The sequence below is a fragment of the Mustela nivalis genome (assembly GCF_964662115.1).
Source record: "Mustela nivalis genome assembly, chromosome: 8".
In the NCBI taxonomy this organism is placed as follows: Eukaryota; Metazoa; Chordata; class Mammalia; order Carnivora; family Mustelidae; genus Mustela; species Mustela nivalis.
This window is the reverse complement of record NC_139027.1, coordinates 129,103,591-129,119,960: the sequence shown is the minus strand read 5'-3', so window position 1 is coordinate 129,119,960 and position 16,370 is coordinate 129,103,591. Positions and strand designations below refer to the sequence as shown.

Sequence of the window (16,370 nt, the reverse complement as noted above, 5' to 3'; positions counted from 1 at the left end):
GGTACATAGTAGGTACTCAATAAATAGGTTTCCTTTTTCCTGTTAATCCTATCGAATAGCCTTGCCTGTGTGATTTTAGCACCATTGCTAACATTACTAACTTGTGGGATTAATCAAAAACAGGTAGTACTCATTAAGTGACTGTTATGTGCTGGGTACCGTTCCCAGTACATCTAATCTAAGCATCCTCACAATTCTATTATTATTACTCCCATTTTACAGAGAAGAAAACTGAGAGAGAGGTCACCTGTGGCCACACAGAAGGTGGTAAAGCAGCCTGGTTTTGAACCCAGGCAGTCTGCCTCCACAGTCCCTACTCACACGCACAGCATATATAACCCACTGGTTTTCATCTGGTGTCCAGTGAATGTTTGCAGGCATAATGTCCCCCTACCAAGCACCTGTGGATGTGGGTGCCATCTCTTGAGACTCACTATCTGAATTTCAGAACAGCCGTGGTGGGTGAAGGTACTGGCTAGTTTGCATTTGATGGATGGGAAAACCAGACTGAGGGAGGCAAAGGAACTTGCCCAAAGTAAATGGCAGTTGGGGGTGGGGGATGGTAGTTGTGGATGGGGAAAGTTCGTACTCTTTGGCGCTTGGGATTCTAAAGAACAAAATGTTCCATACTCTTAAACAGAAGCTCATCTGATGAATCTGACCCAGTCTGAGGTCACGGATTGCCCAACCAGCCATCCAGAGCCTGACTTGGCTTGAGAAGTGTCCAGACGAGGGCTGGGAGAAGTCAAGAGCTTGGCAAGCACCAGACATGCCTGACCCCAACCAGGGGATCATGCGAAGCTTGTGACCCATGGGCCTGGTGTGCCTCAAGGAGCCAGAGGCTTCTCTTACTCTCTGTGCCAGACTTTTTGCTCACAAGCCTTGGAGTCAGGGCCCAGAATTGGGCTGCCACTTCTCTGAGCTAGAGATAAAGATGTGAGTGGAGCTGGCTGTGCGAACTTTCCACAAGAGGTGAGAGCACAGCTGTGTTGTTCTGGTCACACATTGATTTTTAAATCTGAGTCAGCATGACTGTTTGGAGGTACAGGCTGTCCTCTCTGTTCCCAGGGGCCTTAGAGCCCAGCTGGGCTGAAGCATTTCCAAAACAGGGCCTGGACTAGTAGGGGACCAAGAGGGGTGGAGATTCCACATCCCCAGCCCCAGCAATGCCAGCATAAAAGCCCACCCAGAGCACCCTCCACTGTATGAGTAACATCCAGCAGTACTGCATCCTTACCACTGTGAGGCGCTGTGCTACACGCCTCATATATATTCATGCCGCCAACCTTATGGAGGTGCTGTCAGGTGGGGGCTCTTACCAGTACCATTGGACGGGTGGGAAAACCCAGACCAGGAGAGGAAAATCACTTGTCATCAGCGGTCACACAGAGATGGGATTTCAGGTCTTTGATTGTGGGATCCTAGAGAGTCAGATCTGGCAACAACCTATATATGTCATTCAGCCCTCACAATGACCCACCATGTAGATATGTCACCCTCATGAAGATATGAGACAATGGAGGCTTGGGGAGGCAGACAGGACTTGTAAAGTGTTGCTCTAAAGCTTGGCTGTGTCAGCCAGCAATAGCTTTTCAAGAACATACTCCAAAGCCCACAAGTGCTAAAACTTGGCCATGACCACTTAAAACCCTGATATATATTATTACCCCTGCTTTCACCCACAGTTCTCTGAGGACAACGATCCTTCGGTGGCCATCTTCTTGGAAGAGTGGAATGGACTGATGGTGGCTCTTGGCAGGAGGGCAGAATTTGAAGAGCTTAATGTGGGCAGGGATGTCTGGAGGTTGGGAGAAATAGGTTGTCCTGCTGGGCTGGTGAAGGAGCTAGAGCATGGAGGTGTGCTGAGGTCAGCCCACACGCCCACATGCTCCAAGGCAAAGGCTATTGCAGTGTTTCCCACGGACCAGCATGAGCAGAGAGTACCTACAAGGGGTCCAAGCTTACTTCTTGGTCACTGGGGAGAGTGCAGTCATATCCCACAGGACCCTGTGGAAGGGCAAAGGGGTGGTAGCAGCAGAAAGCTAGAGTTGGATGCCAGATTCCGAGTTCTGAACAAGGAGTTGCTAGAGACCCCTAGAAAGACAGGTGGATCTGTCAAGGTCAATGTAGAAGGGCCTGTGGTATTGGCCATCTCCACGAGCCCACAATAGTGTCCCATGACAGAAAGGGGCAAGATAAAATGTGTCCTAGAGAGCTCAAAGCCATCCAAGATGGTGGCAGGTCAAGGGAAACCCTTCTTCTCCCCTCTCCATCTCTACCCAGCCCTCTAAGCATCACCTGTGGAGAGGGGGAGGAGAAAGAGAGGAGCCTCCCACACCACCTCCCACCACTGCAGCAGGCTGCCAGTTTGAAGCAGGACCAAGCTGGCCCAGGGGAGAAGCTTTAAACCCAAATCAAGCTGGGAGTTGTGATCAGTAGCTTTACTGGACATTCTAATTTCTAAATCAACAGTGTGTGTTTGACCTAAAGTGATTACAGAATTGTCTGTTTCCGAAGAATGAGCAGAAAAGTAACTGGGATGAGTTTTCACCTAGTTGGCAGAGAAAATGTCTCTCCACTGAATAAATTTTGAAAGGGACACTGGGAGACAAAAATAAAGGTGTGTTTAGATTACATCACAAGTCCAGTCTGTTCCACATGATGGTTGCAGCATGACGGACAATTCTCTGAAACAAGCCTGGAGGCTTGTTTGCCCTATAGTTGGCTTCATGAGGCAGGCAAGAAGTGTGGGTGCCTCTGGGGACCTCTTGAGTCCTTCCTCTATGGGGCCAGCACCGCCCCCAGCACCCCCCAGATGCTCCAGTGGTTGATGTCTGATGTCTCATTCCATCTCCTTCTCCTGAGCACCGTGACCTCAGACGTCACCTCACCCAAGAGGTTTCCCTCCTCACCCACAGGTAGTTCACAGTCAATGACCCATAAGAGGTACAAAAGGCCAGCCCCCTTGCCAGACTTTACCTGAGAACAAATCTCTGCTTGGTTCCATCCCACCTGCTTTCCCCCCTCCCTTATGGGTGCCCACCTCAATAAATTGCGTGTACCTCATCCCTGCCTCAGGCTCTGTTTCCAGGGAACCCGACTGAAGACCACCCTGAGCCTTGGGAGGCATTCTGCGATGGGGCCATGTTGCTAGCCCTGAGCCAGATACTCCATTAGCAATTCTCCTAGATCCCAAATCAGACAGACAGACCTAGGTTCGAATCCCAGCTCAGTCCCTTAACTGCTGAATGACAGTGGCCAACGGTTGTTTTCCACACCTCAGTTTTCCAATGTGGAAAATAGAGGAAAAAAAAAAAAAAACCCAACCACTCCCCTCGAGGCTTTATAAGAATGGGCTATTCGGGCGCCTGGGTGGCTCAGTGGGTTAAGCCGCTGCCTTCGGCTCAGGTCATGATCTCAGGGTCCTGGGATCGAGTCCCGCATCGGGCTCTCTGCTCAGCAGGGAGCCTGCTTCCTTCTCTCTCCCTCTCTGCCTGCCTCTCAGTGTACTTGTAATTTCTCTCTGTCAAATAAATAAATAAAATCTTAAAAAAAAAAAAAAAAAGAATGGGCTATTCATCCACCCCACCCCCTAGTCCCCTCACTACCACCCCCACTACCCTGCGCCTGTGACAGTCACTATCTCTCCTATTCCTCTGGGTTAGGAGCCCTGACTCCACACTGAAGGAGGCAGCTGTTACCCTCTGCTTTGAAGGTGTGTCTTGGGGTAAGGCCCCGGACCATGGGTTAGAATTAACCCTCATCTCTTAGAAACACCTGCGATCTGCTTGTCCCGATACTGTATGTTCCCTGTGTGCTCACTCCCTATGTCTTCACTACCCTTCAAAGCTGTTATGGTCACTTCTGCTCTATACAGGAGAAAACTGGGATCCAGAGGGCTAAAGGACCACCAGTGGGGGCCACAGGAGAAGAGACGCTGGTGCGTCCACCTGGAATGGCCAACATGAGAAAGCCTCACCCTGGCAACTGGGGACTCTTTGTACACTGCTGGTGGGGATGCAAGATAGCACAACGAGTTTGGAGAATGGTTTGCAGTGGCTTTTGAAAGAGTTAAACATACACTTACATGACTCAGCAGAGCCACTCCTTGGCACTTGCCCTGGGTAACGAGAGTGTCTGTCCACTTGGAGACGTGCGCAAGAATGTTCTTAGCAGCTGTATTTATGATGGTCCCCAACTGGGGAAAACACTCCATCCCCAGGGGAGTGTGATAAATGAACCGATATACATAAAATAAGTAAAAAGAGCAATAAAAAGGAACAAACTATTGATACGTGCAACAATATGAATAAATCTCAGAGTAATTATGCCCAGGGGTGAAGCCAAACAAAAAGGGTCCATCTTGTACGATTCCATTTCTATAAAGTTCCAGAAATGTTAACATAATCTATAGTGAAGAGAAAAGTATTCCACGGCGACCGTGGTGGCTTGGGGATGGGAATGGGTGTGTTAAGGAGGAGATGGCTTACACCAGGCTACCAAAAAACTTCTAGGGTGATGGAGACGTTCATCCTCTTGATTGTGGTGATGGGTTCATGGGTATGCACATATGTCAAAGCAAATAAAATTACGCAGTTTAAATAGGAATTGTTCATTGTACATCAAGTATGTCTCAATAATGCTGGTTTTTGTTTGTTTGTTTTTAAACTGGAGAGTGGCGCAATTAGTCTTTGAAGCCACGTAAGTCTGATGTGAAACCACTTGGAAGCTGGTGAATTATTAAAAGCCCCCCTTTCTGGGCTGGAGATATATAGTCAGCCCAAACGGCACCACTTCCAGGAAGACTTCCATCCCCTCCATGGTAAACTATGGCTTTTCAGAAATTGCCGCTCCCATGGCCTTGGGTCCACAATGCCCACTACCTTTGGGATTTTTGTCAGTGGCTCCTTGCTCCACTTGGGGAACTTCCCTTGCAGTCTCCCCCATATTGTCCTTCAAATGTGCCAGTGGAGAGCCCAGGACCAGTATCAGACCCACCTGGGTTTGAAGCCCAGCTCTGCTATTTACACCCGCTGTCCGTCTGTCTGACCTCGGATGGCTCCTTTACTTCTAGGAGCTTCAGATTCCTCATCTGAATAATGATAGAAGCTACCTTGAGATTGCCTCCAGGATCAAATGAGAGAGAGTTCGAGTTAACCAATTAGCATAGGGCCTGGTGTGTAATAAAGCACTCAATAAATGTTAACTATTACTGATCTTCACCTGGGCAGTGGGGCTGACTGTTTAAGTTTCTCAGCCTTTGAATCAAGTCCTTACCGCCCCAGCTATATTTATTGACATGGAAGGAGGCCCAAAGCATACTCTTGGGGAGGGGAGGGTGGCTGAAAGCAGGCGACAAACAAGATATACCTCCCAGGTAAGGATTAAAAGTGGGGGGAAGCGGACCCATAGCTCTTCGCCTGGTGTGTGACACAGCACGAAGCACTCACTGAAAGCTAGCTGGGATTCTTGTTGATGTGAAAGCATTTTGTAGTCTGTCCGGTGCTACATTCAAATAGATCATGTGAGTTCCTGGGAACAAGATGTTCGCGATTGTGCTGGGACAGCGAAACACAGAGACCTGTTCCTCACCTTCTGCTTGCCTTCTCACGAACTTCAGGGGGCTATTGTCGGCAGGGCTAGAGTTGGACTTGGGACCCATTAGTTCGATGTGGATTTGGGCACTTTCTTCTGTGTCCTGGAGCGAAAGAAAAGGAAAAGCACTGCACTTTCAAGCAGCGAGACTCCAAGCTTGGCTAAAGGGTGGTAACTGAGGTGTTATGACAAAATGTAAACACTGGAGGGCGCTCCTATGAACTCGAGATAGAGAAAATCACAAAAGGGAGTGACGATGATAATAATATGAATGCTGTGGTTACATTTATTGAGTTCTTACTATGAGCTCCTCAAATGTGCTAAGGGACCCACAACCTTTCTCTCATTTGAGCACCCCGTCAAATACTGTTTACTTAGGATTGTATAGAGTGTTTTGTTCCTTAGAATTTTTAAACATTTAAAGAGTCACAATTCACAAATCTTTTAAAATGAGCAAATATTAAGGGTGCAGCTTGGTGAATTGTTACAAGTGTGTATACACAGGTTACCCGTATCCAGATCAAGACATATGACTTTTCTTGCCACCATTCCCCCACCCCCACTGCCCACCACTTCTTTCCTAACTTCTACCATCATTTATTCCTTTTGCTTCTTTTTGAACTTCGTATAAATGGGGCCAAACATATATGATATTTAGGTTTCCAGCTTTAGCACATAAAAAGCCAGGATGCCATCCAAATTTGAATTTCACCTGGGAAATATTTGTGCTAAAAAAATTCACTGTTTATCTGAAGTTCAAATACACCTGAACATCTCGTATTTTTTCTGGCAACTCCAGTGTCTTTCACAACTGACCTCTTTCAACATAATAGTGAGATTCACTCCTGTTGTTAGAGTTATTGGCAATTCACTCTTTCTTCATGACTAATTAGTCTTCCACTCTACGTGTATACCTCGATATATTTACTACTTCTACTGTTGATGGAAGAGAAGGTTAGTCTTAGGCCCTAGAGATTCGTGTTAAGCAGGTGTACCCTGCAGGTGAATCAGAGGTCTGGTGGATTTGAATTCCAGTTCCATGTCTTACTGCTCGTGAGACCTGGTGACAATCTCACTGTGCCTCCCTGTGACAACCTTAATATGGGCTAATAATAGTACCTCAAAGGGTTTATAAGGTTTAAAGGGGACTTACTGTTGGGAGCTATAAACCATTTAGAATAGGGTCCAGCACACAGCTGGTGCTCAATAAATGTTGCCAGTGTCATTGTACCCATTGGACCCAGGAGAAAATGGAAGTTCAGAGACAGAAACTTGCTCAAAGTCACATACCTAGTAATAGAACCCTTTTGTCACTGATATCGAGAAAATTGGACTCATTTATTCATTCAACAATTTTTGTTGAGCATCTGGCACTGTTTAGACCTTGAAGTTATACACTGAACAAAACAACCAAAGTCCCTGCCCTTATGAAATATATGCTTATTAGTTTAATGAAATACTGTCTGGAAAGCACTTAACATGGAGCCCCACAGGCATTGCTGTTCCAAAAACAGCAGCTATTAGCCAGACCGGAGCCATTTCTGTGGCAACGCTGTGTGATGGGTATCAGCAGTCCCACTTTACAGATGAGAAAACGGATGCTTAGGGAGGTTGAGGCACTGGCACAAGGTGACACAGCTAGTAGCAGCAGAACGGGAATTCAGGGTCACGTCCACCTTACTCCAAACCCTCTTGAATTTCTCTGGGCTTGTTTCTCAGTCTTGAGCTCTGCCTCTGGACTCGAGATGTTAGGAGGCTCAAGTCGCAGCTTTGTCACCCTGGGTAAGTGACTTGCTCTCTGCAAGCCCTAGTTTCAACACTTCTGCACGAGATTGCCTTAGGGATCTGCGGAGAGCTCTTGGTGCAGATATAGGCAGAAGATAAACAGCCTCTCGAGGGCGCAAGTGTGGACCCACCGTGGGGAGGGGTCCTGCCTGTGCGAGCTGCTCCGCCCTTAAATCAAAACCTTACTTCCCTAAAGGAGCTTACGGGTGTGGAAAGCTGCCTAGAATATCTTGTTGGGTCTTCTGCAAGCAGGTGTAGTGCGCATGAGTGGAACAGTGGCAGTGCTGTGCTGAGTGCTTTCTAAGTAGTTAGCTCAGTTCTCCTCGCACCGCTGGGTGCCAGGTGCTGCCATGGGACAATTTTGCTGGTTGGAGAAACTGAGGCAGAGCAAAGCTGACCGCTAGCTCGTGACATTTTGGCTTCAGTATTTCAACGCTACCTCTGGGGAGGGTGGTCTGTCTCTGGGTGGTAAAATTTCAGTGTTTTGAACTTTGAATCTCTCTGTATTATTTGAGCTTTGGGGATAGGTCGGTTTTGTTTTTAGAAAAACAACAATACGAGGCTTTTTAAGGAGGGTGTTTGCTGTCTTTCAGAATTAGCTGTGAACACTTCTAGGGACAAACCACTTCCACTCTTTTTTTGTGGTGAGGAGACCACAGTTCTTGGAGTTGGGGTCTCAGGTTCCAGCTATCATGTCCTCCTACCCCAGGGTCCGGGGTCCGCCAGGAAAGCAAGGCCCCTGGCACAGGGTAGGTCCTCAGCAAGGGTCCTCTGGCTCTAGGGGGAGGGGGGGATCATTGTGCCTGGATCTTGCTCTATACTTCCACCATCCAGATCTGTGTCCTGCTTTCCCCTGGGGCCCTGAGAATTAATGAATGAACCAAATCACAAATAGTTTACAGGTCCTAAGAAGTGGCAAGAGACACAAGACCCAACGAAAGGGATGATGAATGGTGGCCCACTGGGCTGGGAGGGCATGGCCATCTGAGAACCCCCAAATCCCTGTCCAGGCTGGTAGGATAGGAAGTGGCTGCTGGGAGTTTTCTGCCTATGACCCCACTCATGACCCCAGCTCCTATCACCCCAGCCTCTAAAAGACTGGGCCCACAGGGCCATAAATTCCTGCTGTCGTTAGTCAGTATCTCTACAGCCCAGGCTGTTTGCCAGGAGCCCTACAATTATTTTTTATCACTTACGAGTCCCATAATTATTTTTTATCACTTTTTTTCTCACAGCAGCCTTGCAAGTAGGGCTAGTTTTGCTCTCTTTTTGTCTGGAGTTAGGGGAATCCAAGTCCTGGAAGTTTTCAGAGAAGCTTCTGGATTTGCCCCAAACTCCAAAGAGGGTCAGTGTTCAAACTCACAGCCCCTCCGTGTCCCAGCTGGAACTCTGGGTCCGCCAGGGCTGTGGGGGAATTGGGAGGTGGAAACAGGGGAGCCTTAGGAGCCAGAGAAAGACCTGAGGCTTGGCTACTTCCAAGCTGTGTGACCTAGGGCAAGTCACTCAACCTCTCTGTGCTTCAGTTTCTCCATCAAATAAGGATGTAATAATAGTACTTATCTCATATGTTAGTGCATATAGGTGCTCGGTAACCATGAGGTTCTACATAACCTTGAGTTGGGACCTGGATTCTAAACTCAAATCCTTGCCTACTGGGCAGCTTGGGTCCGTCTCTTGCCCTTTCTGAGTCTCAGATTTCTCATATGTAACACGGGTGTAGTCTTGCCTGCCTCACTCCCTGGATTTCTTGTCCCTGGTTCCATCAGCCTGATCTTCTCAGAGCCCTCAAACTGCCAACTCTTCCCTCCTGCTTGGAGCTATGCCCAACCCTTTCACCTCCTGCTTTGTAGGGTAACTCTCCATTATCAGCCCAGGCATCCTTCCTGCCCCCCACCACCTTCTTTTCATCACTGTCAATAAATATTGAGCACCTACTATGTGCCAGGACTCTAGTAGGTGGTAGGTAAGACAAGGCAAAGTCCATGTCCTCACAAGGGGGAGAGACAATAAACTAAAAAAGAGATTAAAAACAAAACAAAACAACCCATGGCAATTACAGACTGTATTATATACTTCATAAGGGAAAATTATCGCCCCATAAGAGGAAGTAAGCAGGGAAGTTTGCTTTCCAGAAAGGAATGTCTCCAAGGAGACATTTTTATTTGAACGAACAATTTATTTGAATAGACACATGGTATGAAATTCAGGCAGTACTCGTCATCCAGCCAAAAAGGCCCGTGTTACCAGTTTCTTGGTGAGGAGAGGGGGGACAGTGACATCTGTGGCAACATCTGAATCAGAGAAACAGCAGCAGGAGTCCAGGCAGAGGGAAGGGCCAGAGCAAAGGCCCTGAGGCAGGACCCGCACGCTGGAGAGAGGGAGAAAAGAGAGCAAGCCATGGTGATTGGAGGCCTGTGGTAAGGGGGCTACCACTTTGCTTCATGGGTATAACTCTCGAGCTAGGGGTAGAGCGGGAGTGAGGCCTTCTGATTTGTATTTTATAAAAACAGCATGGAGAATGGATTTAGGGATCCGAGTCGGACAAGGAGACCAACGAGGTGGTGACAGCAGAGCTGGGGATGGTGAAGACCAGCTAGGGTGGCCCAGGAGCGCAGTGAGAAGGGGTGGGTTTGGGTGGTTTGGGAGGCAGGGTGGAGACCAGTGAGGGTCCCGGCACTGCCACTGCTGGTAGTTCCGTCTTTGTGATGACCGGATGAACGTTACACCCTGTAAGCTGGTACAGAGTAGGTGCTTGGATGTTTGCTGAAGAGATGACTACAGATGAAAAGGCCCTTTGTAAGTGGAGACACGCCCATGGAGAGGTGGCTCCGGTGGCTCCTGGGTCCTCCCTCCACCCCCAAGGGCGGGCACTCCCCTGCCACCCAACCCTGTGGGTGAATCACCCCCAAACCCATCCTGCTGTGTGAAGCCTGCTTCTCAGAGGCAGAATTTTAGAACCTTAAGGTTCTCACATTTTAAATGTTAGCCACGAAACCCTTTTCCCAGGAAAGCCTGATCGATAAAATGTATAGAATTTTTTTTTTATTATTATATACCTCCACTTCCAAAAAGGGTACACCTGACAATCGCTCTATTTGCATCTTTTCATCAAAGAGCCATCGGTCACTTCCTGCAGGGAAGCCAGTCCCCAAAATCCAATTGTTTCAGTATTTGGTTTCCTTCACATCCAAAGGCATTTCTGCTTCACCCAGAGACAAATTTCCAAACGGTAACAATCTGTGTGTATGTGTGCCTTGAAAGTTTTATGTGATGTTTAAAATATGCATTTTAAAAATGCACAAAGCCGGGACACCTGGGTGGCTCAGTCTATTAGCGGCTGCCTTCGGCTCAGGTCATGATCCCAGACTCCTGGGATCCAGTCCCGCATTGGGCTTCTTGCTCAGCGGGGAGCCTGCTTCTCTCTCTGCCTCTGCCTGCCTGTGCTCTCTCTGACAAATAAATAAATAAAATCTTTAAAAAAAAAATGCACAAAGCCTAGGTGGACAGCTCGGTAATCCTTACGAACACCATCACCACCGTGTCAGGGGCCCCCGATGAAGAACAGCAGCCAGCCAGCATCCCCCCCCCCCCGAAACCGTGCTTGTGAATTACTTATAAATATCTGAGTGTTCCACTCCAGCTACAATCCTGCAGAGGTGGCCCTTTTTTCCTGAGATTTTCAGATCTTTAGGCTGCTCCAGCAGCCTAAATTAGAATCCTAAACTCTCTCCACTGGATTAAATGTTGGGATGAATATCCAAGGGCTCCAAAAAATGTATTATCATTATGATTATTTGAAAACATGTTTTAAAAGGATATTTCTACTACCACCACCATCATCATTATCACTATTACTAATACCATTATCATCTCAAAGTTTCTTTTAAAATATATTCATATGGGGGCGCCTGAGTGGCTGTTGGTTAAGCGTCTGCCTTTGGCTCAGGTCATGAACCTAGGGTCCTGGGATCAAGCCCCACTTCTCTGCTCAGTGGGCAGTCTGCTTCTCCCTCTCCCTCGGCCACACCCCCTGTTTATGCTGGCTCTCTGTCTATCTTCCACACTCGCTCTCTCTGTGTCAAACAAATAAATACAATCTTTAAAAATATAAAATAAATTTATAGGTCTCATAGAGGTCATTGTTAAATGTGGGTACACTGGACCCAGACAACCTGGAATCAAATCATGACTCCGTTACTTGGGAGCTGTGTATCCTCAGGCAATTACAAAACCTCTCTGTGCCACTGTACAAAGAGAATGCTAATAATATTTATCTCACTGGGTTCTTATAAAGATTAAATAAGATAATACTTATAAGGTCATTAGAAAAGCAACTAACACAGAGTAAACATTTAATATATGTTAGCTACTTATTATTTTAAAAATCACAGAGGCAGACTGATCATCTGACTTCCTAGGGAGACGCACCCTCTCAGCCTGCCTGAGACGGAGGGGATTTTCAGAACACAGGACTTTCAGTGCTAAAACAGGCAAAGTCGCAGGCAAAAAAAAAGATGGATTGGTCACTTTAACCCTGTCTGACAGTTATATCTCCCTGTAATTTAACAGACTGGGCCTTTTACTTTTATTAAATTAGTAATGGATTAATTAATATTATTTATTTATTAAATTTATTAAATTATAGATTTGGTTTTGAAAATAGTATTTGAGTCACATGCCCCATTTAAGCATCCCTTATGATACAGTTTCTGCAAAGCACTAATCTTGCTTACATTTTGCCCATTTTACAGATGCCCAGAGATGCAAAGGAGCTCCCTCTCTGTGGCAGCCCCCACCTTGACGAGTCTCCTCCTTCACTTCCTCCAGACAGCTGACAGATACAGTTTCTTTTGTGCTCACCAGGCACTGAGTAACATACTAAGTGCTTTCCCTTCATTTGATTCTGACAGTAATCCTAGGAGGTGGGTTCTACTATGACACCCATTTAAGAGAGGAGACACCTTCTTGCCTTCTTGCTTTCCATCTTACCCATCCACCCATATCTCCAGGACTATCATTCATTCATTCTTCGTTCATTCTGTATGTATTTGCCTAACTGTGGTTTCCCTGAAACTTCTGTTACAGGGGGGAAAAAAAAAACACAAAACACCCAGGTTCCCTGGGTCTTGTTTAGTCACTGAGTCTAGACCCTTGTCGGCTGTAGCCTGTTTTAAGACATTGTGGAAGGATTATTTGATTGAATCAGCAAATGTCTCCTACCCCTGGGGCTATGTGGTGAATGACACAGAGACCTTGCCCTCAAGTACTTGAGTCTGGTAAGGGACCCAGTTCCCGTGGTTCTCGCCCCCCTGTAGAGGGGGTGGCTTGAAGACAAAGACTGGGTCTTTTCATCTCTCTGTCATTAAGAGTGGGTTGAGTGGGTCACAGTGCCGTGAGGGACACTGGTGTCCAGAATCCCCAGCTGGGAACTCCCAGGCTCCCAGGAGGGAGCGGTTAGCATCTCAGGGGTATAAATCAGGGTTTTTCAACTCAGCAACATTAATATTTGGGGCCAATTTTCGGTTGTGGGAGGCTGTCCTGTGCACTCTAGGATAAACAGCAGCATTCCTGGTCCCCCACCCCCAACTAGGGGTAAAAAAAGTAGCACCCCCACACCAACAATGACGGCCAAAAATATCTCCAGACATTGCCAGGTGTCCCCTGAGGGGCAAAAGTATTCCAAGTAGGGAACCAATGACTTAACTGAAGCAAATTTAACGAAGGAAGTATATGGGCAGGCTCGGGGAAACTTTAAGGAATATCGAGGCACCCAGGGACTAGAAACAGTGGGGAGCTGTCATCACCCCAAAGCTTGAAGGGGCAAGACAGGGAACAGTGTTGGTGCTCCCGGGGAGAGCTGGAACTGTAGAAGCAAGGCTAAGGCAAGAGCGTAGGTCTTGGAGAAATGTAGCCCTCGTGAAGATGAAGGCAAAATCGGGTGGTGACGGGTCACTTCAACACCTCATTCTTTGTCATCCTGCCCTTTAATCTATCACTGACTCCTCCCTCTGCCAGATCCAGTAAGGAGTCAGGAGGTGTGGGCGCCTCCCAGGGCACAGAGCAGGGCAGATGAGGGCATGCCGAGGTGGTGGGCAAATGGAAGATAACCGTCACAGGGAGTGGCAGCAGGCCCCAGACACTGGGCATCTGAGCTCAGTCTTGTAACTTGTGCAGTTTTCCAGATGGGGTAGACCGGGAAAGGGCATTTCCACCAGCGGGAACAGCACGTACAAAGGCACGGAGTTACAAAAGAGCCTGGCTCACTTCATTGTTTATTTAATTATGATTGTTTGTTCGATTGATTGACTCCGATCTATGAGCACTGGGTAAAAATATAAACCCTCCAATGGTACAAAAGGGCATAAAATGAAAAGTAGGTCCTCCTCCCACCCCTGACCCCAACTACCCAACTCACCTCCCCAGAGGCCACCTTTCTCTCCAGTCTCTTATACCACCTACTAGAAAGAATCAAGGCAAATGGTAGCTGGGAAATGTATAAACTAATTCAACTTAATTTCATGGGTGTTTGTGGAACCCCTACTGTGTGCAAAAAGATGGACCCAGAGTTCTGGCTTTGGGCTCTCAGCTCAACCCGTCACCAAACGCTCTGTGGCTTCCCATTTCCTCCTCCAAGCAAGCAGTGAGTCTCCAAGGATCCTGCCAGCCCTGTGGGGTTTGCCCACAGTTGTGTTGTTCAACTGATGTTTTGTGGATTAAACTGAATGAAAGCTGAACCACTGGCAAGAAGCATATTGTAACACAGGAACACACATTAGCCTTGGGTGTGGTTCCAGAGACCACGTGCTTGTTTTGGGGAGACAAGTGAGGTTTCTGTCTCCAAAGACCTGCTCTTGCTTGAGTCAATGGAGCAGTTGCCTGAGAAGGGAATACTGCGGGATGGCCTCGAGGGTAGGTGGGTTGGAAGCAAGTTGCATGGTGCTTGGCCTGGCTCAGACCTGCCCAGGAAAGACCAGATCCTGCTTGGCTACCTCCTGCAGGTATCTGCAGCCCCAGGGAGAGTTTAGAACCAGAAGGAAGATCTGGGAGGGCCAGCAGATGACAGATGTGGGGAGTCCTACAGCCAACTGGTATACCAGCAAACAACCAAATCTGGGAACCAGATGCCTAGCCAGAAGCCTGGAAGCCAGAGCAACCCAGGTCACCGGGAGCAGACAACAACAGGGCTCTTCCATGCGGATCTCTCTTTTTCTCTCAAGACCCACTTCCTTCCGGGCAATGCCTGTATATCATGCACTTAGGGCAAACATGCCTCCCATGGACCAGATGCCTGCTTCGTGCAAGGATGGACCACGCACCAGCTCACCCTTTCTGGCTGCTCTGCAAGGAAGGTGTTGGTGACCCACTTTGCAAACAAGGAAAACAGGCTCAAAAAAGAGGGGGTGGAGTATAGGGCAGTGTGAGGTCAGGGATTGTCAATGCAAAGTGATATCAACAGGCATCTTGGGATGAAGAATTATGGAGTGTTGAGCACAGAATCCAAGAATCAGAGAAGTCATGAGGTCCAGGAGACCCAGACTCACAGGTTAGCAGTATAATCCACACCCCCCCCCCCCCCATCCTTTCACCACACCATGGATAAAACAGCTCTCTTTGGCCCATCTCCCATCTGTTTAGGTTTCTTCTTCTCTCACCTGGGGTCTTGTTCCAGGCCTCTCTCTGGGCTCTCCTCTTCCCGAACTTGCACGCAGCAGCTGAGGCAACTTCCCAGACTCTAGGCACACTATGCCACTCTTCGCCTTAAAACCCTTCACTGGCTCCCCTTTTGCCCTCAGGATAAAGTTCAAACTCCTTAACATGGTTTACTAGGTCCTCTGTCACCTGGCCATAGTCTCTTGCTACTCTGCTGCTCTCCAGCACCCCTCCACCGGCTCTATACCAACTCATACAGACCTCATCTTACCTGATATTATCCACTCTTTCCCTCTTCCTAACCCCTGGACCTTTGCACTTGCTGTTCCCTCCACTTGGATCACCAAGTGTGGTGTGCACCAGCGCCACCTTCTTTGGTTAGAATCCTCCCCTCTCTCTTCCTGTCTCCTCTGGGAAGGAATTTCTGCTCACACTCCTCTCAAGGAGGCTGGGTTAGTGCCTCTTTCTCCACTTCCACTCCCTATCCCCAATTCCTGTGCCTCCCCACATGACTGTTCACTATGCAATGTATCACATATGCCCATGGGCTTACCTGTGTCCCCATCAGCCAAATGAGCTACAGGAAGGCAGAAACAGGGGGTCACCTTTTCTCTACTGAACCCTAGCTCCTGCCTTCAGAAAGGAGTCATTGAACAAAATACATATTGTTAAATAAATAATAATATGTTAAAATCACAAAATTTGAGCATCATGGATTCGGTGAAACAAAAACCTGAAATCCCAGAATCGTAGACTCATCAATTAGACAGTATTAGAAATGCAAACTGAGAACCCCTAAAACAGGATCTCAAAGTTGGAAGAATGTTTGTACAGGTAACTCATCTAAGGGGTGTTAGTGGATTAGGAAACTCTCAGCTGTGCTCTTCTATATATTTAATTTATATTTTAACATATATTTATATAATATTACATTCACATCTTTCAAATGTTTACTTTTATAATGTATCCTACTATAATATGTATTAAGCACCAAAATTATTTATTAGCCAATATTTGTTAAGCACATACTATGTTCAGATACTGTGCTGGCAACTGTATTTTATCTGTGGCTACATAATAAATTACCATGATTTGAAGAAAATGTATTATCTCACAGTTTTTGCCTGGTAGGACTTCAGGAGGGGCAAGCTGGATAGTTTGACTTAGCGTCTCTCATGAGGTTGCAGTCAGAGTGTCCGCCAGAACCCTGGTCACCCGAAGGCTTGATTGTGGCTGGAAGGTCCACAGTCAAGATGGCTCATCCACGAGGCTGGCCCGTGACAGGAGGCCTCAGCCCCTCTCTGTGTGGACTTCGCCACAAGGCTGCTTGATGTCCTTAC

General features: G+C 47.5%; 1 protein-coding gene across 2 annotated transcripts in view; it reads right to left on the bottom strand.

Annotated features, from left to right (window-relative positions):
* TTPAL (alpha tocopherol transfer protein like) overlaps window positions 1-15,134 on the bottom strand; it is a 38,214-nt gene extending 23,080 nt beyond the window's left edge. Inside the window, exons 1-2 of one of the 2 annotated variants that reach the window (XM_082744700.1) lie at window positions 15,033-15,134; window positions 5,593-5,698 (exon numbers count right to left, since the gene is read on the bottom strand). The gene's annotated coding sequence lies outside the window, so the exon portion shown is untranslated. The remainder of the gene's footprint in view (window positions 1-5,592; window positions 5,699-15,032) is intronic. The other variant, XM_082744701.1, reaches the window with a different exon arrangement.
* Window positions 15,135-16,370: the final 1,236 nt, after the last annotated feature.